Source organism: Phoca vitulina, unplaced genomic scaffold (genome assembly GCF_004348235.1).
Source record: "Phoca vitulina isolate PV1807 unplaced genomic scaffold, GSC_HSeal_1.0 scaffold27, whole genome shotgun sequence".
Taxonomy (NCBI): domain Eukaryota; kingdom Metazoa; phylum Chordata; class Mammalia; order Carnivora; family Phocidae; genus Phoca; species Phoca vitulina.
In genome coordinates, this window is record NW_022589730.1 from 6,850,254 (window position 1) to 6,870,795 (window position 20,542).

Here is a 20,542-nt window from a genome sequence, read left to right on the forward strand (position 1 = left end):
CCACTGCTTGTATTCCCTCTCTCGCTGTGTCTCTCTCTGTCAAATAAATAAATAAAATCTTAAAAAAAAAAAAAAAAAGAAATTAGACAGCCCTTTTTAAGGGGATGGGGTAGGATAAGAGAGGAGGAAGCAACAACATCTTATACATGTTTGACCTACAAAGAGTGTTTATAAAAAACTGAATTTGTTGATATTTTAAAAATCAGAATGTTTGCATAGAATTCTATTCATTGCTTCTCTTGTTTTATTTATCATTTCAAAGTGGCTTTTATTTTGAGATAATTGTATATTCATGCATTTGTAAGAAATAATAGATTCTGTACATGCTTTACCTTGTTTTTCTGAAGGGTTGTATCTTGTAAAACCACAGTGCAACATCACAACTAGGGTATTAGCATTGATCCAGCCAAGATCTGGAAGAGTCTTAGCCCCCGCAAAAATCCCGGGGGGTTCCCCACTTATGGCCACATCCACCTTCCTCTCCCCAACCTGAGCCCTGTTCCTAACCTCTGGCAACCACTAATCTGGTGTCCATTTGTATTTTAAGTTGTCATTTTAAGAATGCTATATACATGAAATCATATACTATTGAGATTTTTTTTTTTCACTCAGAATTTTTCCCTGGTGTTTCATTTAAGTTGTTGCATTTATCAACAGTTCATTCCTTTTTACTGCTAAGGACTATTTCATGGTATGGATGTATGACAGCTTTGTTAAAACACTCTCCTACTGAGGGGCATCTGGGGTGTTTCCAGTTTTTGTCTATTATGAATGAAATTGCATGAACATTTTTGCACAGGTTTTTTAAGAATATAAATTTTAATTTCTTTGAAGTAAGGGCCTAAATGCAATTGCTGGGTTATGTGGTAAGTGTATAGTTTAAGAAATTGCTAAACTATTTTCCAGAGTGGCTGCATCATTTTGCATTCCCAGCATCAGTGCATGAGAGATCCAGCATTTGGTCTTGTCACCATTTTTATTTACGTGATATTGATAGGTATGCGCTGATACCTCAGTGTGGTTTTAATTTGTATTTCCCTAGATTATCTTTTACTGCGTTTTCTTTTATATATTTTTTATTCTTCATTGGACTTCAGATTAAAAATTTTTCCAATCATTGAAAGTTAACATTTTTCAAAAGGAATGGGAAAAAAACACTTAAATGTCTAAATTACTTGGTTTCAGTGGGAGTTCAAGTAATAAGTAGACTCTGGAATGAATGGAATTGCTTGCTAATCTTGTTAATATTTTTCTTAAGCTTTCATATGTAAAGAAATTAGAAGGACAATGTCTTAGTCCCTTTAGGCTACTGTAACAAAGTACCAGGGACTAGGTGTCTTACAAACAACAGAAATTTACTTTTCATAGTTCTGGCGGCTTGAAGCCTAAGATCAGAGGGCCAGCATGGTCAGGTTAGGGTGAGAGCCCTCTTCTGGGTCTGACTTTCAGTTGCACCCTCACACTGCAGAGAACAAAGTGGAAGCAAGCTCTCTCATGACTGATAAGGTTACTAATCCCATTCACGAGGGCCCCACCCTCATGACCTCATCCTATCCTATTCACTTCCCAAAGGCCCTACCTCTGTGTCCACGTTAGGGTGTGGGTCTTCAACATATGGATCTTGGGTGGACACAACATTCAGTCCATAACAGACACATGTATATGAGAGGGCTTCTTGCATGAGTCTCCCAAACATGGGGTTGTAATTAACTCAGGCTCTATCTTCAAGGTCCAAACAAAGATGGCAAGGCTCTCTGACTTCATGGTCCAGCCTTCCTTGCCCACGTCTCAAAAACACAATCGCAAACTCTTATAACAGTTAACATCTTCATTGCTCTCGAAACATTTCTGCCTGCCTTAACGTAGCCACTTTGTCCCCACAATCTCTAGTTTTCAACAAGCCTAAAGTCCTCCACAGATACCATGATAAATTTAAAGACAGAATCAAAATGTCCTCACATTGTCTTTCCCTTTTGTGCAACTAGTTCTGTTTAAAAAAATTTTTAACCCCATAAAGACTCATTTTCAAATATTATGTAGTATCATCCCTATCCTCTAAATCTGAAACCTGGAAACATCCTTTACAAATCTTTGGCTTACCTGTTTCCTAAGAGAAATACACTTTTGACTCATTTTCCCTATCTAAATCAGCAACTATAAAGGATCTTATCTTAATTTTATTGCTGAGATGAAACCAAGCATTAAGAAAAAAATCAGCATACAAAAGTAATATGAGAGATTAAAGATTTGGGACTGATTGAAATAATTGCTTTCTACTGACAGAAGTTCCTATTTTGAAACCATTTGTGCATGGAGAGGCTTTATCTGCATACTGGTTTCATTGAAAGTTCAGTGTTTTACATGGTAATTGATTTTACAATTGCAAAGAGTAGAAATTGACTTTGTTAATATTCACCTTCCTTATTTTTCAGGAGCTAAAACTTTGGGTATTTGAGCTTTTAAGCCATAAGGCTGCACATGTTATTCTTCTGTTCTGTCCATACTGCATTCTCAGAGCTTGCAACTTTAATAGAATTGCCTTAAGGTATATAATCAGTGGCAAGTAATATTCTTTTCTTCTTCACTTTTTTCTCATAGATCTCTTATGTAGGAGATGTGAAATAAAAACCAAAAGGGGAGCTGCAGTTTGAATATACTCCTAGACCAAACACAAAAAGTCACATAACCCAAACTTGAAACTGTCCCAATTTCCCCAAAATGCTAATTCTGACCTTAAAGAAAACTTAAGCTTTCTTCCTGTCAGCATGATTGTATAGCTTCCTAACTAATCAGCTACACACGTCAACTTGTGCAATGAAAATAAAGGTAAGTTTCTAGTAACCAATCACAAGAGAAAACAGTGTACTTACTTGGAAGCACAAAGTATTGATGCACAGGAAGAATAACATGTGGGACACTTGAGTGTGAGCTGAGACAAGTTAATCTGTTCAAAGTAGTAAAATCAAAAGCTTGTAAAACCTATCTTTAACAAAGGAAAACAAAGTGGCTGCCAAGACCACTGGTACAGAGCTACAATTAATCTAAGAGTATTACCTATAAAGTTCCAAAACACATTCTGGAGTGGTCCCATAAGAGACATATTTCAGTGAGTTAATCGGTAAAATGTTCCTCTCATCTCTCTCTCACTCTCTCTCTCTCTCACACACACACACACACACACACACACAAATTTCCTTGCCTGTGTGTGTGTACATGATGTTTTCTTGTTGTTCACCTCCCCGAAGCATGCTGAACCCACCCTTAGTGTCTTTACTCTTGAGAACGGTGCAGTTTCTCTGCAGTTACTTTGCCCGGACCAGGGAACTAGAAGTGAGACATCTAGAAACCTTTCAGAATACCGGCTTCCTTCTTCCAACCCTGCACTGTGTCTGCTGGACAGAGAAGGCTGGGACACAAAGCATCCACAACACCAGTGAGAGGACCATCCACACCAGCGTGGGACCAGGCTTGGCTGCGAGCAGCTCCTAGTCTCTCAGGAGACTCATGAGGTCATTCTTTCTAAGCTGAGCCGTAACTCCTGAAAGCTGAATTTCCAACCACTTTGAGTTTAATGTCTCCCCATTTGTAAACAGTTTTTTCTCAGAAAATATTCCTATCAAGTAAAGCTCCCTCAATTTTCTCTTGACAGAAGTAATAGTCATATAAACTGAAAGTATTCCTTAGAAGAAACTATATCCTTTCAACTCTAAGACTGCATAATCACTTGTTTCCAAACCCTTTATAGATACCTGTAAATATAGGCAAATAGTGCACAAAATAGCTCTTTGGTCCTAGACACAGGTGCTTAGATACATAATGAGAACCAGGTATCCTGACCCCTAATCTAATGTTTGGACCTCAGACCAGTTGCATGCTGGCAATCAGACAATCATCTGGAGTGCTAACTGGCATTGAGAAAGGTCGTAAGCATGGTAAATAAAAATTATGTTGACATCTTTATATAACCATCAACAGAAATAAGTCCCAACTCATTTCCTGAACATTACAAAGTGAGCGCATAAATATAGCATACAAAAGGGCAGGGGTTGACAAAAGTCAGGGGAGGGGGGGTTCAACTGAAAAATACTTTGTCAATGAATAAACTTCAGAATTATTAATAGGAAAGAAAAATACTTCTAGGTCGCTTGGAGAATAGACATAAAATTGACTAAGAATTGCATCTCTTATTTCTCCAGATATTACAAAAATATATTTATATAAATGGACAACAAAAATAATGCAAGAAGCAGAGTAAATATTTAAATAGAAGAACAAATCCTAGAGTGTAAAACAATCAGCAAGTTTGCTATTATTGCCACAAGGCCCTGCACCAGTAGAGAATACCTCAGTTCAGAAGGGAATCATGGAAACAATTACATACATAAACATCTTTTTCTTTTTTTTTTTTACTTAAGACATAAGACCAAATACACAAAGTACAAAATCTGATATCATAGGGAGTGCGGGCTCCCAATAGTGCAACTAACACAAAGTCTGTCAAGGTAACAAGATATTTCCTATTCTCTGAAATTAACTACATAGGCTATGAGAGAAGACAGTATGCATCTCATTAGAGTAGGCCCATTATAACAAATATGAAAAATATTTGAAGACATAATTTTATTGAATATGTAATAAAGATTATAATACATTAATCAAAAGCAATAAATTACCTACAGGACTAACCTTGTGGTATGTTGGTGGACAATTTTCCTCATCTGTCAACAGAAAAACTCAAGAGTTATAATTGCACTTAACTTTACTAAAATCCTAGATTAAATCAGTGGTAGAGTGATATGTAAAATTTCAAGTCACAATAGCCAGCCAAACTCAATTAGATTCGGCAATGTCACGACTTGTTAGTTCAGTATTTTCTAAATATGCTTAGTGATGATGCAAAAATTTCCAAAATATGTATTACATATATTACATATATGTAATTTCCAAAATATAACTTCTATGCTAAAGTTTATCCTATATTTCATAGGGATATGAATTACTGTAACAAAGAGACACAAACACATATGCACATACAGAAACTGAGGATACAATTTCTCCTTTCAAAAGGTAGCAATCATTCTTTATTAAGGATATTTGCAAACATTTTTTTAAAGAGAGAGGCAAACCAAGAAATAGACTCATAACTTTAGACAACTGATGGTTACAAGAAGGGAGGTGGAGGGGGGATTAATAGGTGACAGGAACAAAGGAGTGCACCTGTTGTGATGAGCACCAGGTGTTGTACGGAAGGGCTGAACCACTTATTGTACACCTGAAACTAACATCACACTGTATGCTAACTGGAACTTAAATAAAAGCTTAAAAAATAATAAAGTAATCCTCATTTACTCTTAAAAAAAGAAGAGCTAAACCATTTTATCACAATGAATTACAAACAACTATATGAGTAAAAAAAAAAAAAAAAGGAAAATTGGCAAAACAGAATAAGGAATGATTTTTGATGCTCCAAATGTATTCATTTGAGATAATGAAACATGTGTGACAACTGGGCCCTTACAGGTTTTCTCCATCTATAGGAAATATGTTCCAGAAACAGAAAGCCAAACCATACATATCTCAGGAAAGTATTTTATTGCTAATGGCAGTGTAGTCAAAAGTTTTGAAACTCTGCTCATTATGTGAAGAAAGAGCTTAACAAGCATGCTTGAAATACTGTACCCCCTCTAACTAGCTCCTCTTTCTGGATTTACTGGGTTTAATGAATCATTTAACAAAAACAGCCTAACTACCCAGGCATGTAAAAGTCAGATCCATTTATCACCAGAAAGCCTTGACCACAGGGACAATGCAGGGATGTCTTACAAATTGGAGTAAGAATTCAACCATTTCTTGCAGGCAGAGTGTCCCACAGTCCAAGTACGGGTAATGGTTACATAATGAATTTTTTCCTTATCTTTTACTTTTTAAACATTTTTTCCCTTCTGTCTCAGTTTTCTTTCAGGAAAAAAAAATCTTGTCATTGGGTGGCAAGCTCCTGAAATCTAGAGTGCTATGTTGTTATTTATTATCTGAATAGTAAATGAATGCATGAAGGAGAAAAACATGGGGAAGTATCAAATAAAATGGATACTGATTTTGGTGAGTTGCAGCTCTAAATATCTCTGACTACTCTGAGGACATCTCAGGTAATATCATTATGAATGGAATTGTTACCAGGTTCCCTTCCTGGTCAGAGTCCTTTTTCCAACATATGTTGCTACTATAAGTTGAACTCTTCTGTGTAGAATGATAGAGAACAAATCTCTTCTCTCAACGCACTGATGGGCATACTTGTAGTAGGACTGATAAACCTAGGAGGGCCTGTGGCAGGGAAGAGAGAGGTTAGGCAGATCATGCTTTTCCCCTTACAGATGCTTGTCTTATAAAATGAAAAGCGAAACAAAACAGAAATAGCTTTCATTTCACTAATGTAGGTATCAGAAAAGTTGAATTGTTATCATATCCCTGACAGTTCCTGTCCATGGACCCAGGAAAAGGCAGTTAATCTCTCTGGGCTTCAGTTCCTTTGTCTCTAAAATTGGGATATTAATTTTGACATCTGAGGGACTATTTGAGAATGAAATGAAATTTTATTTCTGAAATCGACTTGAAAACACTTAAGTGCTATACAAATCTAAGTTATTAAACTTTTAAAGATATGAGAGGAGTTGAAGCTGACAGCTGATGGAGGTAGAAATGGGTGTTGAATATTTATGTTGAATCTAGAAATTTCTACAGCCAGAAGTGCAAGTGAGAATTATTATCAAGTATGCTCCTAATTTCTAAGACTGTTCAAAATTATGTTTCTGCCTGGCAGCTATAGGGGAACTCGCCCAGTAGCTTCTTCAGGGAATGGTTTACCCTGGTTTCACCTCTACAAAGCGACTAAAGAATTAAGACAGGAAAAAAAAAAAAAAAAGACAGAAACATAGTCAATTATTATCTCCTTCTGTTTATCTTCTGGCTCAAGTGCCAGGAGTCTGTATTAGTCATTTAGTTGAATCATGTGTCCCCTTAAGTCCACTGATGCTGCATCTAGACACAGACAATCGTGGCTTCCAGCCTCCAACTTATGCCTCCACCTTTGTACCCTTCCCCCTAACAACAGCCATCTCTCCATACAAACACAAGTACTATTTAAAAAAAAAAAAAAAAAAAAAAAAAACAGGGAAAATGAGTGGAGTTGAAAAGCAGAAAATCAGAGATTACATAGTGGAAAAATTACATTCTCTGTTCACTATCCACGATAACAAAATAAACACTGGGGTGGGAACAAATGGAACTCTGGGAGCAGACACACAGGTCATTGTCTTAGCAAACGTACAACAGGAGGAGAGACCAACTTCCTTCCTACTTTTCCTTTCCTTTCTCTTTTCTCTCATCTTCGTTTTTCTTCCTCTTTCCTTTTCCTTTCCTGCCAAACTTCCAATTTCCATCCCATTCTCTGTCCAGTGATTTTTCTTTAATCAGGTTTTCTCTTATTCTTTGTTATTTTTCATCATTTCCCCTCCTTCCCTCACTCCTTCTTTTCTTTTGACTTACATGTAGAAATTACTGGCTCTATCTTCACTAGACTCTCTTCAGTGGAATTCTTCTCTGATATTAAGAAAGAAGCTTCTGAAGAAGCTAAAGGAAACTCATTTCCTAACATTTCAGAATCTTCTTGCCTGAAGGAATTCCATAGGACTTCTGTTCTTGTACCATCGTCAATACAAAACTACAGCAGGTGGAAGTAAAGAGTGAAGGAAATGGCCAGAGTGTTCCATGATACTCCTTCCCCGATTGCCAGTAACACCAACTCAAGCTCATAAAGGTTACTTGACTGTACAAACTTGTCTTGATGAATGAGAAAAGCAAAGTTCAAGTGGGTTCTCTGAGCACACACATTGCTCCTTAGGAACAGATCGCACATTTTCAGAGGTGCATTAATAACTGCACAAGGTTATTCTTCAATACCTTCTAAATGTTAATAAAATAAAGAAAAATATAACTCCTGCCTGTATAAACCCCCCTCTAAATTGAGAATAAAGATTTATGCTTAGAATGTACATTAAGTCTACTGGACTCTAGGGTTACCTCAGTGGACTAGCAACTATGACACCATAAAATTACCTGTAAAGAATGATAATAATTCATGAAGTACCTACCTATGAACTAGGCACCAGGATAGTTTTCCATATATATTATCTAATTTAATCATAACATCTGTACAAGATAAAGATCCATCTCTACTTTTCCAATGAAAATAACAATATTAAGATGAATAACACTTTCAAAGTCAAAACCCAGAAACCCTTGGATGATAATACCAAACAACAACTAAGCTCATTCCCTTTCCACGATGATATGTGGCCTTACCTCAAAGTGGAAAGGAATGCACAAAAACTATACATTTATATGGTTTGTTTTCTGGATTCTACTCTACTTGACAACCAAGAAGTAATACTAATAAAGCTCCTAAATGTTTAAGCACATTTGCTTAATTACTCCTTTCCCTTAAGATACGGATACTGAGGGGAAAAACTTACATATGTTTATAAGTAGGATACATTTGATTTTGTTTAAAGAGTTGTGCTTTTTTTATCATTGTTCTTCCATCATCATAACACTTTTATCTTTTTCTCTCATCTGGCATGTTTCTTTGCAAAAATAGTGGCCCTAGAAAATTATAAAACTAAGCAGATAGATGACAATAATGATAAAAATGGGTTATGGTAAGAGTTCTGTGGCAGTAAGAGCCAGATCCATCTAAAAAGTAATGATACAAAAGAGCAGTGAGAAAGGTTGCTATCTGTGATCAGGTAACACGAGAAAGCATTTTTGAAGTTTTAAGTTGATTCAATCTAGTTGCTTCCAAAACAAAGTCACACTTTTAGAGGTAAGTGGATAAATTCATTAATCTTCTGTTTCATTTTACTTTTCTTTTTTGTCATAAATGTGTTAGCACGTTCTACAAATCTTCCAAATGCACTTCTTTGGTGTGGGGTCGTAGCAGGGTTGAAGCAGAGCATCCACCCATGCATGCCCACCACTCAGAAACGATGAGCAAAGCTCCATTCAATTTTTCCGAACATTCATGAGAATATGGAGAAGGACACAGGGTATAGAAGGAAGATGGGCAGTTTTCCATAGAATTTTTATATGAGATGGGCAACAGATTAATCAAACACAATGTTGTTGTGTTATCCTTTCTATGTAACACCTTCAAAGAGCCAATGCTTAGTCAATTATTTAAAATACATACACACACTCGGGGCGCCTGGGTGGCTCAGATGGTTAAGCCTCTGCCTTCTGCTCAGGTCGTGATCCCAGGGTCCTGGGATCGAGTCCCACATCTGGCTCCCTGCTCAGCGGAGAGCCTGCTTCTCCCTCTGCCTCTGCACCTCCCCCTGCTCATGCTCTCTCTCTCTCTCTGTATCTCTCTGTCTCAAATGAATAAATAAAAAAAAAATAAAATAAAGTTTAAAAAAATAAAATCAAATAAAATACATACACACAGAGAAATAGTTCCTAACAAGAGGGCAATTTGATGCTTCTCAAATCAGTCTTGAGGACACCCATTCAAATTTTCATCAATATTGATTAATAAACTATAAATACAAAAATTCAGAAACAAAAAAAGTAGGAGGTCAAGTCTGCTGCTGACAGAGAAGAAAGCTACCATGTGATGAGAGGGCATCATCCCATGTTCAAAATTCTACAGAGGTATAAAACATTTCCATTGTATATTCTCATTGTAATCTGCAAGGTACTTTTGTTTTTCTTGGTTCTTACAAAGGGATGGTAACTTTTGCAGTTTCTCCTAATACTTTCAGAATAATCACATTCATAAATATATCAGAATCTTATATTTAAGTTTATATGTTGATACTGTTGTTGGTCACTCCATCTTTGGCCAATTTTTATTTTAATACTTGCCCAATTCTTCAAAATTTACCTTTTCTCTTTTTCAATTATTAGGTTTTAAAATGGCCCCTACCTTGACAAATTTGCATTGGGAAATACTAAGATCCCCCAGAGTTGGGTGCAATACAAATACTGAAAGATCCAACTGTTCAAAGAGTGATTTATCTTAATTTATTAAAGTAGCTACATCTTGAACATACTTATCTGAGAAACATAATAAATGGGCATTAGAAAAATGCATATGATAAATCTTTCTAAAAAGTGATTGTTTTAGCACAACATTTTGAAAGTAAAAGCATAATATACATTAGAGATTCTGTTCTAGAATCTCTCTCTCCACCCCTTTTCCCCATCTTACTCCATCTCCGTATCTTTGTCTTATATATTCATTCTAAGCATCTAACAATGATTTTCCTGGAGTTTCATATAAAAGATTTCAATTTTGACTATGATGAGAAAAACTGAATAATTTCTATCCTATTTAATAGGCCAGTGATTTTATTTATTTTTTATCTTTCACCATACGTATGTATTGGACTAATTCTGAATTATTGTTTTTTCATTTTGTTGTTTCATCATCTGATGTCTTCTTTTGTTGCATGGAGGTTAGGTTGTATCAATAACTGAATTGCATGGATGCTGAAATGATGACATATTTTAAGGTAATTTGAAAAATCAATTTAAAGTCATATGGTGAAAATTACCTTATTAATCTTTAATGACAGCCCTATAGATGGTGTGAAAACTTGGCCACAGCTAACACAGCTATTAAATGAAGGAACTAGGAATTGATCTAGGAAGTATGGCCTCAGTGTGTCATGCTCTGTGACCACACAGTATTGGAGTTGGATCATATATAACCTCTGAGACATGCAAAGAGGTTGAACTCTATTCTCTCTGCAGGGGAACCTCAGTAAAGTATAGGAATGACTTGTTCGCTCATCTTACAGTTTATGGAACACAACCAGTTCTTTCAGGCATGTTCACATTTTTGTTTTTGTTTTTTCCCAAGTTCTAAATCTAGAGAAGATAAACATATAAATACAGAATGACATAACAGATGATATATATACACATTATATATATATATATATATATAAAGAGAAAAGAGTACTCATGAGCATTAATGAAGAAGCACTCAAGATGTATGAGTGTAAAAAATCATCTAGACACTTTAAAACTAGTAAGGGTCCTACAAAACTTAAATAGAAATGAGCTAAGTGTGAAAACCCTTGTGCTGAGCTATATCTCAGGCTTTGGGAAATGGAGTAGGTCTTTTTGTTGTTTTAAGTGTGCTTGTTTGATAGTTGGTAACACTTGACTATGACTGGATTTGGACTCAAAATGGTTATAGAGAAAAGAAAGGCAATATAAGTGATGGGGCTTCTGAATCACTATAAATTCTACTAAATGATTTCTTGTATTTACTTTAAGAAACTGTTTATCCTCAAGGCCATAGAAATTGCATCTGACTTTAACCTAAGTTAAAAATTACTTGAGTAGTTGATATGTAGAGAAACATGGAATCACATAAGAAATTAATACAAATAAAGATGTATTGCTTGGTTTTGAAAATTTTACAGAAAATAATTGTATGTAGAAACAGCAGGAAAATAAGTTTTGAAAATATAACCTATAAAGGAAAAAACAGTCACATAGAAAAGAAAATCTTGATATCAGACATTGGAAATAACTTGAATCCCCTCGAATTTAATTCTAAATGCTCTTATTAAGCATAGTCTCTATGCAAGGCACATTAGTGTTGCAGAGGATGACATGAAAATGTATTACCCTAAATAATATATGTCATATCAGGTTATACACAGATGATATACATAAAATCGATAGGAATTAACATGTACTATATATGTCAGTTAGAAACACATTTTTTAATTGAAGTATAATTGGCATACAGTGTTATATTAGTGTACAATAAAATTAGTGTACAATAAAATAATTCAGCAATTATGCATATTACTCAGTGCTCATCAGGATATGTGTACCCTCAATCCCTTTATCTAGTCCACCTATCCCCCCACCCCACACTCAAAACCTCCCCTCTGGCAATCACCAGTTTATTCTCTGTATTTAAGAATCTGTTTTTTTGTTTGTTTCTCAAATTCCACAGGATTGAAATCATATGGTATTTGTCTTTCTCTGATTTATTTCACCTAGTACTATACTCTCGAGGTTCATGCATGTTGTTGTAAATCCTTTTTTATGGCTGAGTAATATTCCATTGTATGTTTGTGATTAAAATGTCTCTAATCGGGGCACCTGGGTGGCTCAGTTGGTTAAGCGACTGCCCTCGGCTCGGGTCATGATCCTGGAGTCCTGGGATCGAGTCCCGCATCGGGCTCCCTGCTCAGCAGGGAGTCTGCTTCTCCCTCTGACCCTCCTCCCTCTCATGCTCTCTGTCTCTCATTCTCTCTCTCTCAAATAAATAAATAAAATCTTTAAAAATAAAAAAAAATAAAATAAAATAAAATAAAATGTCTCTAATCATTAGGGGTTTTTTTTTAATCTCATAGAAAAAAATCTAGTTTCAAATTATACAAAACTGAAATTGCTTTAAGAGCAATGACTAAATCTACATATCCCTATTATTTTTTCTTAAGATCACTAATGAGAAGGAAAACACATATATGAGTTTGTATTTATATACATATACGTACATATAAAATACTTAGAAATTCTTTTCTAGAACTTTGGTTTTGATAAAGGCTTTGTAACTCATGTTCTCTATAATAGCCATATCTTATAGGAATATAAGGAAAAAGTTTCCTAAACTTAAAAGTACTAATGGGGCGCCTGGGTGGCTCAGTCATTGAGTGTCCCTTCGGCTTGGGTCATGATCCCAGGGTCCTGGGATCGAGCCCCACATCGGGCTCTCTGCTCCGCAGGAGGCCTGCTTCTCCCTCTCCCACTCCCCCTGCTTGTGTTCCCTCTCTTGCTGTCTCTCTGTCAAGCAAATAAAATCTTTTAAAAAAATAAATAAATAAAAGTAGTAACATCTTGGACTATTTACACAAATTTAATGCAGTGTATATTATACTTTAAATACATGTTATGATCTTTCTCCTATATGATATTTTTAAAAATGTAAGTTTCTGTCCAAAGCAATCTCGAGGAGAACAAACCTGGGGGTATCACAATCCCAGATTTCAAGTTATACCACAAAGCTCTAGTAATCAAAACAGTATGATACTAACACAAAACTAGACTCATAGATCAATGGAACAGAATAGAGAGCCCAGAAATAAATCCATGTTTTTATGGTCAATTAATTTATAACAAAAGAGACAAGAATATACAATGGGGAAAAGACAGTCTCTTCAACAAATGGTGTTGGGAAAATTGGTCAGCTGCATGCAAAAGAATGAAACTGGACTATTTACCTATGCCATACACCAAAGTAAACTCAAAACGGATTAAAGACCGAATGTGAGACCTGAAACAATAAAGCTCCTAGAAGAAAACACAGGCAGTAATTTCTTTGACAGTGACTATAGAAACATCTTCCTGTCTCCTCAAGCAAGAGAAGCAAAAGAAAAATTAAGTTTGGGATTACACCAAAATAATAAGCTTTTGCACAGTGAAGGACCACTAAAATATGACACACAACCTGCTGAATGGGAGAAGATATTTGAAAATGATATATCTGATAAAGGATTAATATGCAAAAGATACTAAGAACCTCTATGACTCAATTCCAAAAACAAACAAACAAACAAACAAACCAATTAAAAAACGGGTAGAGGACCTGAATAGACATTTTTCCAAAGAAGACATACAGAGGGCCGACTGACACAAAAAAGGATGCTCGACATCACTAATCAGGGAAATGAAAATCAAAACTACAGTGAGATACCACCTCACACCCATCAGAATGGCTAAAATCAACAATATAAGAAATAACAAGTTTGGCAAGGATGTGGGAAAAAAGGAACCCTCATGCACTGTTGGTGGGAATGCAAGCAAGTGCGGTCACTGTGAAAACAGTAAGGAGAATCCTCAAAAAATTAAAAATAGAATTACTATATAATCCAGTACTTCAAATACTGAGTATTTACCCAAAGAAAGTGAAAATACAAATTATAAAAGATATGCACCCTTATGTTTACTGCAGCATTATTTACATTAGCCAAGATACAGAAGCAACCCAAATGTCCAACACAGATGAATAAAGATGGAGGGTGTGTGTTTATACATTTCAAAGAATATTGACAGATCAAATATTAACTTACCTAAGTTAAAGAGCCATTATAATCATCTAGTATTTACAATAAAACATAATATTTTGTTTCCTTAAATACATATGTGCCGTAGGCCAGGTTATATGGGCTTTTCTTACTGCTTTTTTTTTAAAATACTAATTACATACGTAATGGAACATGAACAATTTTTTTTAAGTATGCTCCATGTGCAGTGTGGTAGTTGAACTCACGACCCTGAAATCAAGAGTTGATGCTCGACTGACTGAGACAGCCAAGTACCCCTGAGGATGAACAATTTATCAATATGAATTTTAAAACTTTTCCCTGTAGGTAAGTGATTAACTCACTGATATGTAAATTTATCAATTTCCATTATTTTTTTTTAAAGATTTATTTATTTATTCATGAGAGATAGAGAGAGAGAGAGGCAGAGGCAGAGGGAGAAGCAGGCTCCCCGCGGAGCAGGGAGCCCGATGTGGGACTCGATCCCAGGACCCTGGGATCATGACCTGAGCTGAAGGCAGACGCTTCACTGACTGAGCCACCCAGGCGTCCCTCAATTTCCATTATTTAAAAAACTTATTTTAAATACTAAATTCAAGGTGACACTCTTCTATCCTCTCTAAAGAACACATATTTAATGCTTTTAAATTATACTTCAATGTTTTGCTCAATTATCTTGGTGAATATGTCTCCCATGAATTTCACAAAATTCTATATTTGCTTTTGGTATATATCTGACTCTTTTTTAAGTGTAAAACTACACCACCCAGCCCATGGTAGCAGACAGAGATAAACAGATAAAAGGTATTTGAACTGTTTCAAGTACATTTAACCTAAAATTTGTAGATATAGTTGTTTAAGTATTAAAACAAAAGCTGCCAAGCTAATTATATCTCCTGAATGAATTTGAGAAACCTAATATATTTCTAAAGCAAAATCCATTCTAGAGGGGAGGGGGTTGGGAGGATGGGTTAGCCTGGTGATGGGTATTGAGGAGGGCACGTTCTGCATGGAGCACTGGGTGTTATGCACAAACAATGAATCATGGAACACTATATCTAAAACTAATGATGTAATGTATGGGGATTAACATAACAATAAAAAAATTTAAATTAAAGCAAAATCCAATTCGTAACAAGATAATAATTACATATGTGTCTAATAATTAGTAATACTAAATATCTAAAGATTTCACTAATCCTCAAATGGTAATCTAAAAAATAAAACTTCCAGTTTAAGATGTCATATTGATCACATATGAGTATTTATCTCCAAGATACATGGAAATAATAATAATAATAATACAGAGAAGTTGGAAACCATTAAGTTATAAGATAGCTTCACACATATCTAGGATTTGATGGAGTTAGTGGAACTATAATCCCAGAGAATTCACAGACAAGACTGCAGCTCTGAGAAGCAGAGGAATCAGAAAATGCTGGGTACCAAGTTTATAAGTCAGGCGAGAAATAAAAACTTCTAAGAAATAGTATACCACACTTCTTCACAAAAGACTTAGCAACTGGGTATCTACCGTTCTGGACAAGAATCATAGAATTCTTTTTTCAAGAAACAATGCTTTGGGAGAAATACACAGATCTTATCTATACAAGTATATAGGCATTTTCCCCGATCTTCACACAAAATGAAAACCCTCGAGTCAAGAGAAGCCTGACCCATACACTTAATTCACAGTCAACCTTACATTGCCTTGTTCTTAAATATGAGTAGGCAGAGGATCTTAAGCTATTTGAGGAAAGCCTCTAGTATGAAAGAAACGTACTCCCTCCCTCACCTCCCCCAAAAAGGGAAATTAAAAGCTCAAAAAGATTACTAATGATTCAAAGACAAGAAGTTTAATAATAAACTAAAACAAACAAAAATTTCTAATTAGTATCTCAGAGGGACTTAATGTATTGTATCATGAGACAAGAGGCTGTGTAAAGAAAGAGCTCTTGGATATTAAAAAATATAATTGCCATAATAAATTAAGAAAAAAAAGAGTTCTTGGAAAGTGAAAATATGATTGCTAAATAAATAATTATATTTAAGAGCTGGATAAATGAAATTGTGACATTTTCTCGGAAATGTGAATATAAAGACACGGGGGGGGGGGGATGAAACTAATAATTCCCAGGGAAAAAAATAACTGCATGAAAGGAAAGAGAACTATAGCAGGGTATGTGGATATAAAATAAATAATCTGCCCAGGATGTAATAAGGTATAAGTGCTTTATCAGGTGTCAACTTTTAAAATCAAACACAGAGTACAAAATACAATAAAAGACTTATGACCTTGATATGTCAACATTAAAGAAATATATAATTAAGACCAAATGCACAATAAGCAATATTAAGATAAGTATGACCTAGGGAGAAGAGGTATATGGATACAGATATAATGAACTACACAAGAATAAATAATGCAAAGACAACTCATTAGAAAAAAACGTACAGAGGATCTGAACAAGTAAATCACAGATGAGAAATTCCGGGAGTCAATAACATATGAAAAACGCCCCTAGTCTTGCTGCCACTAGATCTTATAGCATAACCAACAAATCCAAATTAACACACCTTCCAAGAACTTAAACAGAGAACAGTTTTCAGAATAAAACTGAACTTTTTCTCCCTCTATGATTTAAGACCTGTAAGCCACTTGCAGCCCCCACCTTGAATTATTCACATATTGCAATTAGTTTAAGCTAATGGCTTCTGGCTTCTTTTCTCCTTCCTGAGTGATCTGAATCAGGACCGGACTCCACATTCGGCAGATTGAGATGCTTCCGTGAAAACAAGTCTGGGAACACCACTGCTATTTCCCCTCTTTAGGATTGACAGAAGAGCTCTGAATCTGCTTGGAAACCTGGTCTTCTGGATTAGAAGAGTACCTCTCACACATTTATTGTATCGTTACCATCACTGATTGTGACTTTCATGTGTGAGATAAAGATGTACCATTGACTGTCACTGAGGGTGAGTGGCTCTTTATTGTTCGCACCACTAGAATGGTTGTAGACAACAAAGCCAGTGGCCCTATGACCACCTACTACATATCACAGTGTTACCACCACCAAATACAGATACTGGGTGAATCTCATTGTATTTGTCCTCTAGGGACGCCATAACAAAATTCCACAGACTGCATGGCTTAATTTAAAGAAAATGATTTCTCATAGTTCTAGAGGCTGGGAAATGAAGACCAAGGTGCCTGTAGGGTAGGTTTCATTGTGAAGCCTCTTCTCTTCACTTTCAGGTGGCCGCCATCTTGCTGTGGGCTCACATGCCTAGTTCTTTGTGCACTCGTGAGGGGAGGAGAGCTAGCCAGTCTCTTCTTAAAAGACACTATTTCTATGAGATCACAAAATCCTAAGGGCCTCCCTTAGGATTTCATTTAACCTCAATTACTTCCTTGGAGGCACCATGTCCAAATATAGTCACACTGAGGTTAGGGCTTCAACATAAGAACTTTGAAAGGATACACTCAGTAGTCCATAACACTCCCCAAGGACAGTTTGGAATTACAATGATCATTTTAGATGATTTTTAACATAAAGTTGTTCATTCAGAGGCACACAACAGAAAAATTCCCAAGAGATTTGCTTTGCTGTCTAAGGGTTCATGTAATGGAGAGACCACCTTATTTCAACCAGCTATGACAAACTCGTGTTTGTGTGCATGTGTGAGCGTGAGACTGCATGTGTGAGTGTGTGTTATTGTGAAAATCAGTTCCCTGCATCTAATCCTTCTCTCCTCCTTGCAAAAGGAATATAATTAGGTTTCTCCAATGATAATTTAATATTTGTCTGAAGTCAGCTCCTACTTACTTCTCCTGCCACTTTTTGTTTTTCTCCATCTCCCACTCTTCCCTTCTCCTGGGAAATTTTGGAGACTTATTAATCAAAGTTTTGTCTTCTGTCATTATGTTTGTACTCTAGGAATATCTAGCTCAGATAAATAATCAGAGTTTCAAAACAGTATGAGCTATGTAAAAAGCAAAACAAAAAGGAACAAAAACAAAGAAATGCAATCTCATTCTGAACCTTGCTCACTACTCATAAACGTTCAAACAAAAAAGGGAAGAATTTCTAAAGATGAACATAAAAGTCTTTAAAATTTGGTTTATGAATTCAAAGGTTTATAAATTGTATTAGAAAGTCATGCAGATTCATGTAATATTCCTGAAAAATACATGATGCCTTGGACTAATTAGAATAAGAAAATAACAGAATATATTATTCATCCTTTTATATTATATAAAATTAATGTCAACACAAAATGCTGGTTTATTCACTAACACGGATAAACTTACGCTTTAAACTTTTAAAATTCTCTGCGTTGATTTTAAGCCTCAAGTAAGTTACCATTCTTCTCATAAATATTTTAGATTTTAAATATGGCAAAATTCACAAGTCCCCAAAACCACCCTCACTTCTGACATCAATTGCAAGTTTGGAGGTCCCCAAGACCACTCTCAGGCTCTGTAATTCACTAGAAGGATGCACAGAATGCACAAAAGCCATGATCTTCAGTGTTAGGGATTACTACACCAAAAGGATACAGATGAAAATTACAGAAAGAGGGCCACTGGGCATGATCTAGGAGTCACTAAGCATGAGTTTCTAGTTGTTCTCCCCAAGAGAAATCATGTGGATAGTCCCTATTCCTCACAGAAATAATGTTTGATAAAACACATGGAGTAATGCCCACCAAGGAAACTTACCCGAGCCTTGGTGTACAGTTTTTTGAGGGTTTAGTCACATGGACTGCCATGAATGTCTGCCCACATGGCTGATGGCCTCCAGCCCCTGCAGAGGTTGAGCTGATATTGGGTAATCAAAAGCTCCCACCATAAACCACATTGTCAGCACTGACTACCTGTCTTTGACCAAGACCCCAGGTAAACAAAGATACTTTTATCACACAGGACATTGCAAGGTCTCAGAGGTGACTTCTGGGGGCAAAAAACAACTCTCTCTCTGGACAATATTAATCCTTTACTGCACAAATATATAAGACTGCCTTTTACCAAATACAATTTAAATAAAGGTTGTTTTCTTAAAGGGTTACTACCATAAATTCTTATAATGCTAAAAAAAAATGGGGGGGACTTAGTCATCAAAATTATATTTCCTGTTCCTTAAATTTAAAACAGACTTAAATGAAAAAAATTCGTTTGAATATGTGGACAAAATCAAAATAGGAAGAAAATATTAATTTTAATCACTAATGTTAACTGTAAGTGAACTTTATTCTTAAAAGTTTCAGAATGTACAAATGCTTTTAGATTATCATAAAGATATATACATACACATAAATACATATACAAATATACACACTATAACTATCTATACATGAATATATGTGTATATATGTATATCTGATATACATACTATAAAATATAGCATACAACATGTTACCGTTTAAGATGGGAAATTTTATATAAAATGTTGATCTATGTAATACACTTATGAAGTTAACTGTATTTTAAGGCTAAAACTAAAAGTTTGATATTATAATCTACTTACATGATTCTATATTTGTGTATATTTAAATACACACTTATAACGGTATATTGATTATAAACATAAAATAATTAAACAAATATAAAAGAAAAATAATTAAAATGTTGGGTCCAAAAACTGGTTCAGTGTTAAGGATTCATTACATTCATAAAGAAAAAAGTTAATACATCTTTTATTTCAAAATACTACTGGATAATATATAAAAAAAGTAAATTATTTTTTTCATATGAAATGATCAAATTATTGCTATCCTCAGATAGTAAAAAAGTCCTTAATTTTTGAAGAGACTATGTTCTGAATAATCATTATTCCATATTGCTGTGGTTTTCAAATTATTTCTTACATTAAAAAATACAACTTATGTTCATAGATATTTATGCTCATATCTGTACTTCTGTCAATTCTTGTTTTTACCTTTTCCAAATTCAGAATCCAAATTCAGAAAAACAAATATATAAATTTGTCATTTATGCCTAAAACTATCTTTAGGCTTCCATCAGATAATGAATGATTTGTTCCTTTACTTTAAAAATGGAAAGAAATGGGGCGCCTGGGTGGCTCAGTCGGTTAAGCATCTGCTTTCAGCTCAGGTCATTATCCCAAGATCCTGGGTTGAGTCCCGCATCAGGCTCCCCACTTGGTGGGGAGTCTGCTTCTCCCTCTCCCTCTGCCTGCCACTATGCACTCTCTCTCTAAAAAAAATAAAATAGGGCGCCTGGGTGGCTCAGTTGGTTAAGCGACTGCCTTCGGCTCAGGTCATGATCCTGGAGTCCCTGGATCAAGTCCCGCATCGGGCTCCCTGCTCGGCAGGGAGTCTGCTTCGTCCTCTGACCCTATCCCCTCTCATGTGTTCTCTCTCTCTCAAATAAATAAATAAAATCTTTAAAAAAA